This window comes from Ambystoma mexicanum, chromosome 10, assembly GCF_040938575.1.
Source record: "Ambystoma mexicanum isolate Mex_15411 chromosome 10, UKY_AmexF1_1, whole genome shotgun sequence".
Classification (NCBI taxonomy): Eukaryota; Metazoa; Chordata; class Amphibia; order Caudata; family Ambystomatidae; genus Ambystoma; species Ambystoma mexicanum.
Window position 1 is genome coordinate 54,901,086 of NC_090932.1, and position 8,659 is coordinate 54,909,744.

Consider the following 8,659-nt stretch of genomic DNA (forward strand, 5'->3'; position numbering starts at 1 on the left):
ACGCTAGCCAGATAATCATTGGGTAACGAGGGAACCCAAGAACTGGCGCTGGCGAGCACAAGGTTTGAATTGTGAGCCCAGTTGGGAGTGTGGCACTGACTAGGAAGTGCAAGTTGTGACTTGGCAGTGGACAGTGCTAGTGAGTAGCGCACGACTGGATAAGGGACAGAGTTGGGAGTGTAAGTTGTGAAGGAGAATTAGTGATTGTGAGGGTTTGGTGCGTGTGAGGCGTGTACTTGACTGGGGGATTGGAGAACAGAAGAGAATATTTGCACCATTACAAGTGACAACACTCAATAAAGCTAATAATATAAATAAGGCGTGCACACCGACACAAAAGTAGAGCAAAACAACCACTATGCTGTCAAGCATGTGACATCTGGGACTCTTTCTATTAAATTGATAGCACAGACAACATACAAAAGGTGCAAATAATAACAGCCTTGCCCGCTTGCAGCCTCACACACACACTGCCTCTTCTTCGCCCCCCCCCTCTCGCATCCTCCATCAATAAAAAATATGCTGCAAAAATACTGCAAAAACGCAAGTATGTGCTGCAAAATGTGCTTGTTTATGCTCACGAATATTCAGTGTCATGCACAATACTCTGGAGGTTCTGATTATGGGGCTGTGATCATTTATACGAGTAACACTGACAAAGGTTGTTTTATATCAGCCAAAGCGTCACGTGATTGATCCATGAGTCCACTGTAGGACTCAAAAGGGGCACATAAACCACCTGGCAGGAATGATGATGGGTCTGGAGCTTAGCCTTCCAGACCTCCTGTGGTACAAAAGGAAATCAGTGACAAAAAAAAGACATCCACTCCCTCAGGTTAAACAAAAGGGGAGGAGAAAGTAAGGACCTAGGCTTCAACTTCCAAGTCTACATAAAAAAACAGAAGCAGTTAGCACAGGTTTACAGGACAAAAGGTGTTTGTATCATGCAGTGAATAGTGGTGGATTCATCTGGCGGGATTTAACAATAGCAGGTTCCCTTAGCAGAAGAGAAGACACGAAAGGCTCAACAGAAATGTGGAGGAGCGGGTTGTTCCATATTCCTAAAGACACCAGTTTGACAGTTGCGACAACCGAGGATCGAACAGTATGAGGACGCCAAGCGAGGCAGACGAGGAACCCAACCGAACGACGACATCAGAAGCTGAGCCATTTCAGATATCACCACCAGTTCACATGATAGGCCCAAGCAGGGTACTGGAGGGACTGTCTGTGGTACATCCATTGAGATCCAAGCAACAAAACCAAGGAAGAGCCCAGGAGCAATCTGTGATGAGAGCCGTGTGTCATTACACAGTCCAAATCATAGCCAGATCCAAAAGAATGATCAAAGAGCAACCCAAGAAGGCCAGGCAGAGGTCAGCAAGAAGCAACAAGACCAGGAATGAGTGGAAACAAAGAGGACACCGGAGTATCTGAGCGGGGGGGGGGGGGACCAAAAAGGACAAGGTCCGTTTCCATGTCAGTTAATCAACGAAAAACACAAGAGCAGGTTCGGGGGCGGCACCAGAGGGATAACCACCCGCCAGAGATGGGCAGACAGCCAAGGAGCAGGGAGAAACAAGGCGATGATCGGGAGAACAGTACTCCAAGAGCATGTGTCGAGGAGCACCGAAGTCAAGGAATAACTCCCTGATATCGCATGGCACGTAATGATTGCAGCCATGATCTTCTGAGGTAGTGTAGATCTCTGCTGTACTGAGTGCCTAGGAATAGGACTACAGTAAACATGTCATTCTCTGTGTCCCTGGAGGGAGGTCTCTCCCGGATATGTGCAAATGCGGGGAGGTGGTGTATGAGTATGAACTCCTCATTAGGTAGAATGTTCTCATCACCGAATCCATCCGCTCTTTGGGCCATTAGCAGGTTAGGATAACTTTCGGAATGCAGCTATAATGCTAATGCATACATATTTTCTGATCAACATTTCTTTCTTGATTCCTGGACATTGATTGTTTTGACAGAAAGTCAGGGGTTGTATGTTTTGTATTGGCACATGCTGTTAAGGTCACACGTGTCCAATCATGTCTATTAATCAGCACTTGTATGTAGGGCCGTGTAGTTAGGCGTGTTTCCCTTCTAATTATGCCCCTGAAGGCTGCAAATTATGAAGTGGAATTAATTAAAAAGCCAGGACTGCATGCATGTGGTTTTGGTGACCTTGGGACTCTTGTCAACTCTATTGAGTCATGCGGACACAGAGCATTGTAACTGTAAAACAAAATATTCTGCGTACAGTGTTTTATTGTTGACAGGTTGTTAATTTGTATTACCGTTTAAGTTTAGAGACTGTACATGTGCGCCATTTGTAATTACCTTCCCCTACTTACCTTTCCTGTACTATCTTTCCTATTCCTCTTAATATCTTGAGCTAATGTGGAACTCTGGGCAGGATATTCTACAAGGGATGAGAAGGTGGCTGTTCTATGGGATACAGTTGAAGCTGGATCACTATAGAAACACTGGCTGGAACCTATTTTCAAGTTGAGCTGATCAGACAGAAATAAATTATCCTTAAAATACCTGGTGAACGTGTTCCTACTTTGTCAGTGGGAAGTTCCATCAAAATAATGTTAATGGCAAAGTTATCACTCTAGCACACCAAGACCAATGGCATGTTAGAGTGATTTAATCAGACATTGATGGTTTCAGTTCATATGGCAGTACAGCCTACGAACGAGTGGGAAAGTGAGATTGGCAGGAAAGTGGTTGTATACAAGTGTGCACCTGGTGTGACTACAGGCTTTATTTCATTTGAGTTTGGCTCTGTTTTTGGATTCGAAGAAGGAAGCCAAACGCCAAGTTGTGTTCCATGTGGTTAGGAAAAGAAATATAAATAGAATGTGATGAGGGATGCCTAAGAATAGAATGAAGCAGGAAGAATATGAATGAAGGACAGGTATGATACGTTGAAATGCAGTAAACAGGTGGATGTACAAGGCTGTGTAATGATTAATTAGGCGGTCACTCTCAACTCAGGGAGTTCCCCCCCACAAGCAAAGTGGCAGATACCCAAAGCGCTTATACAGATTCAACTTTAGTGAGGCCTCCAACCCGTCTCACACCACCCCAACAAGTACCCTCTATGCCACCAATGAGCTATGAACCAGGCCAGTGTATAGTAAGAGTATATATTTATTTACGGTTTGGCAAAGAAGTCTAGCAACAAAAACATCAACCACCAATGTTGTGGCACTACCCAATATCACAAATTCAAATTTCTTGCAACAATTGACAAACACATGTTTAAAGGACTTTCAGTCGTGATATGACACAGGTACAATTCTGAAGTTGGTAGTCACAATTTACCTCAGATTTCTTGCAAAGTAACCAATAGGAAACATACAAAACACACAGTAATTGCTAAGTTTGGCATATTCCTTTCTCTCAGCAACTCCCACCCTCCAGACATCAATTAGATATGACTCTTCTGATCTGAAGGCCAGGTGTAGGGAGTGGGAATTCAGTAGCAAAACCGTTTTTTTTAAAATTATTTTTATTTGAAAGGCAAAGTCAAGAAAGGAACACAATGGGAAAATCGTTGTGGCCTTTTTATTTGCATGAAATGCAGGACTTTGGGGAAAATCATTTTTGGGATGCAAGTAAATAAATGGGAAATCTTGTTAAGCACCCTCTACATTCATTTGAATAGCAGCATTTTAGGGTTACTTATTTTGGGATTGTGGACACTCCCTTCTGTACAGAATACAGGGTTTTCAGAAAGGTAGAGTGACCCAAGTATTATTGTCTCCATCGGCTCTAACATACTGGGCATGAACTTTGTTAATTTCAAACTCTAACAACACTCACCCTGTGAGTTTCTATATGAGAATTAATTGATTTAACTTCAATTCAATGTGCTATGGATCTACACAACTTCCCTCCTCCCCGCAATTTAATGGAAAGGATTAGGGCAGGCAGTTTCCAACACGATTCAATTTAAATGGATAGGGTGATAGTGGAATTAATTTGAGTTGGATTTAATAAAATGTGCCAAGGGTCTCCCCAGTTCCACCCCCCTACCCTCTATGCGAGATGGAGATTAAAGTTGGCATATTTCCCTCCACACATTTGTTGGCATTCAGATTAATCTACTTTCATGGTAGGCCTTGATTATGGGGCATCCAAATAAATAGCAGGGTCCCGCTGAGGACAGCACAGATCTGTTCAAAAGGCTTTGGTCAAGAGTAGTCCCCAGCACTCAGACTCCCTCTGGCTCCTCAAATGACAGGCCAGCTAGCTTCTCGATTTCCCAGTCTCTGTTTCCCATGCAATATTTAAGGTCTTGGTAGCTCTCCTGTATCTCTGCTAGTTATCTTCAAGAGTCGAAACGCAGACTGCCTCCAGCAATAGAGTGGGAAAGTCAAGGGAAAAATCAAAGTCCAAAGAAATGTCCCAAGAGTCAAAAATTCAAAGAAAGATTTGGCAGTCAGTCCATCTCAGATAGAAAACTGATCTCTAGGGCTTGCGACACTCCATTATTATCATATTTCCCATGCTATGGATTGGCCAGCCCTCTCCCTCTCACTCTCCCCAATACACCCACTAATAGGACAAGGAGTTAGGGGTGTGAATGATGGAGGCTGAGGGAGGAGAAAGATTCATCGTCCCAAAATGACAAGTGGGTCTAACTTCTTCAGTGTCCTTAAAATCTAACAACATGACAGCTACCCCTATTTTTCAGATAATTGCCGGCACATATATGTTTTTTGAATTCTAAATTTTATGGCGAGTCAGAAAATACAAATTTTATTTCGGCACGTCTTTGCTTGGTGGTGCTACTATTTTTCCTAATTTGCTCCAGAGCCAAAATAGTCACAAATCTTCCTCTTCTGGATTACAACCTTACTTCCATAAACTATCATCACAACCACTTTCTATTCCCTCTGAATTATGGGAAGGATGGAATCATAATTTTTCTCATAACTCAAGTTGTTTCCATCACACAAAATTAGTTTTTGCATGGTCCCGACAGGCTTCTTATCCCCTTCAACATGAGTCCGGGATGAGCTCGCTGGGACATAAAATGCACTTTTTATTCAAGAAGATGTATTCAGTGTTAGTCAATGGCAATGCACCAAAAGAACCTCAATTTCACATAGCTGCCATCAATTTTTAGATTGTATTTCTCTTCTATGACCAGATCAGGAGATCTTGCTGTCCCATGTGATCATGCCCTGCCCTACTGGGCTTCAAAGGTCTTTATTCAAAGCTAATACACAGTTAATGGGGAGACCTGGCTTTAAAGGTTATTGCTCTTGGCTGTGTCATCTGTAAATCCCATAATTGTGATCTACTTCTCTGTATTTCATAGCATTTAAACTGAAAATCAGACCTCCTTCTCCTAGAGATCCCCAGCCAAATGTCTTGGGGTTAAGTTTTCAAAGGCACAGGCCTTTCAGTTCAGTGTAGAAAACACCAGCTGCATGCATATTGCAGAAAATACAGATTTAAATCGACAAGATGTGCTTACATGCAGCATTTTAACATTATATGTAGGCCTGCTCTTCATGAATACAATCTTTCTTTTCTACTATATTAGAACAGAGGTAGATTCATTATTAATCTAATGCACACAGATAGGCCACAGTTCACATAGGAAACCAGTGTTCACTTTTACAAAAACGAAAAAGGTCTTTCTCTTTACAGGCAGGCATTTTATATGGTGGAAATATAGTCTCTTTATTTCTAATAAACACAGTCTGTCACTTGACTTTATTTCTTAAATGTCAGGCATCACTCCTCCTTTTTATCTTCCAAATGTGCAGTGTTTCAAAGGTGTCTTTTCATTCCACGTGCACTGCTGCAGTTTTACATAATTTCTTTCCATTTTACTAGGCCTTGTGGCGAAATCACTGTTTTGGGCTGGCTTTTGTATTTCAATGGATCTCCACATTAGCCAGCTTCACTCTCACAATAGGGGCCTAGCGTGGCCTCTCCATCTCTGTCACTCTAGGGCTGTCTTTTTACCCCACAGCCATGAGAGTGAGAAATCCAGGGTTTGTTTTAATAAAGCTTTTTCCAAACACAGTGGTCCTTCAGGATGGCAGAACATGGAACAAGACAGGGATTTCTGTGAGGAATTGACCACTTTGACCACAGTTCTTTTTCCATACAATAAAGCCAGGGTGATGTGTTAGATGTTATGAACCCTTTATGTTTACAGCATGTGTGTTATTTGTGAATCTCTGTCCCTGCTTACCTGTCCCCTCTCATCTTTCCTATCCTTCCTCATATCCTGAGATATTGTTGATTCCTGAGGAAGGATATTCTAGAAGGTTTGGGAATGTGGATGTTCTAGGGGAATCACTTGAATGTGAAGCTGAAACAGTGTTAGCGGGAAGTGCCTTCCCTGGTGCCCTAACGTGAACCTATCTACTTAATGTACTGAGAAGTCAGAAATAAACCATTCTCCAAACACCTGGCAAGGCCATTGCTTCTTTGTGGGTGGACAATTCCATGGACACAGTACAGGTAAGTAGAATTATGTCTGCAACTAAAGATGCATGTCAGCAGTGAATGAATAATATTATATAACCCCAAGTGCAAAAAGTAAAAATGCTAACATCTATAATTGCTGAAAACATAACCCAGGTGAATTGCACTGTAGACTGGTTGGTTTATTTTAAAGTGAGCGCTCGACATGTAAGGTATAAATCATGAATACTATGACTGGGGTCCCCTTAGCTTGCGCTTGGGCCTGTAACTCTGGGCCCCAGGGCATCACCTGACACAGTAATGCCCCCCAGCGAAGGGTTTATTGCTAGTACTATCCAGGCCCGTAAGAACTGGTTACTAATAGTGTTTTTTTAAGATGTGAGACGCCGACAACTTTTCTCAACTATAAAAAATGAAGTAAAAAAAATGCCACTGCATGATGCGGAGAAGGAACTATACCTAGTCCCTTCTCACTTTCCACGGCGGCCATTGGACAAAAAGTAAACAAAAGTAATGGCTGCCATGGAACAGGAAAAGGGACTACATGTAGTCTCTTCTCCCTTTCCATGGTGGCCATTGAATAAAGAAAAAAAATCAAAACAAAGAAAATGACCACCATGGAAAGGAGAGAAGGGACAACACATAGTCCCTTCTCCCTTTTCATGGCGGCAGCAAAATAGAACAACAGCGAAGAAGCAATGTTGCGCAGAGTCATGCATAATACGAGATATCTAAAGAGGAATTACCGGTAAGGTAAGGGTCGGAAATGCACCAATGGGTGCTTTTAGGTAAGTAAAAACATGGCAGCCGGGGTACTAATGTGGACTAAGCTACATCGGGTAAACTATCTAGGCTCAAGACCTCGCTGGTCACCATTACTTCCCTGTAAACTGTGTTGCTCACGGATTCTACTAGGCACGTTATGCCATTAGTTATTCCCAGGGTAAATGCTGTCATTGTTGGGGGATAATAAGGGTGGTGATTGGGTGAAGATTCAGAGGGTGTTAACAGAAAACTGCTTGATGATGAGTAGAGTCACTTAGGTAAGGTCAAAGCAAACTCCATTACACCAAAACATTGAGAAAAGACACAGATGGGCAAAGGAAAAGCATAACAACATGCCCTCTAGGGTGGTTCTGGTCAGCTGAAACATCAGAGGAATAAAACATTATGTTAAGGCTAGGAAACCAGTCATGTATATGAAGTGACATTTGATGAAAATAGCATTTTTACAAGAAATCCATGCCATGTCTCCCATCAGCGAGGAATTTGCTTTATGTCGGGACACTGATCGATATTGGTCCAGGCCAAACAATATAATCGGGACTACTTTGCCTATATAGTACTTGACCATGGGCTGAATAGAGAACTTGCAAAATTTATGATGGATTTTTTTCATCTGCACTCCAAAATTGATCACCTTAAGATCAATTGTTGCAAGGACATGGCCCATAGTCGGGAAAGATTGAATACTGGTCCCTAGGTAAGTGATCTCAGTAACTACCTCTGTGGGACGGTTCTCCGTCGATATTATAATACCTACTCCTCTCAGGTGTAAGGTTGTACTTATTGTGATTCATAAGTACCTGGGGTTCCGGTTAACCAAATCCGCTGTGGACCCCTTAGGTAGATATGCCATTGCAGATCATGTACTGGACTTTTTTGTTAACACGTATGGCTCCAACCAGGATGATCCCAGTTTTCATATGAATAGTTTATGTATGAAACAAACACGGGAAAATACATCCTTAATGTTATAATAGATCGAACGATTAGTACACCCTGTTCACTAACCCAAGCCACTGGGGCTATTTCACAAATTTGACAGTGGATCTGGCGGACGTATGGAGGCCATTACACCCCGATGTGGGAGACTTCTCTTACTATTCGACAGTTCATGATATGTCCTCCCGTATAGATCTCTGGCTTCTTTGGAGATTCTCTTCCGTCTTTCTCTTAGATTTAGCATATACACCACTATTCCTGAGAAAATTACTAATTATTTTGAAATTAGTGAGGGATCAGTTACAACTTAGGCAATCTTATGGGGCAATCAAGTGTTAGACATGAGGTATCGCCTTTCCTACTACATCTGGCTCCCTTAAGTCAGTGGCTCTATGTTCTTTCACCGTCAGTCATTTTTACGACTGCCTTTTAAATGAGTACAAAATAACGAAAAAGGTCATCACATTTTTTCTTTAGT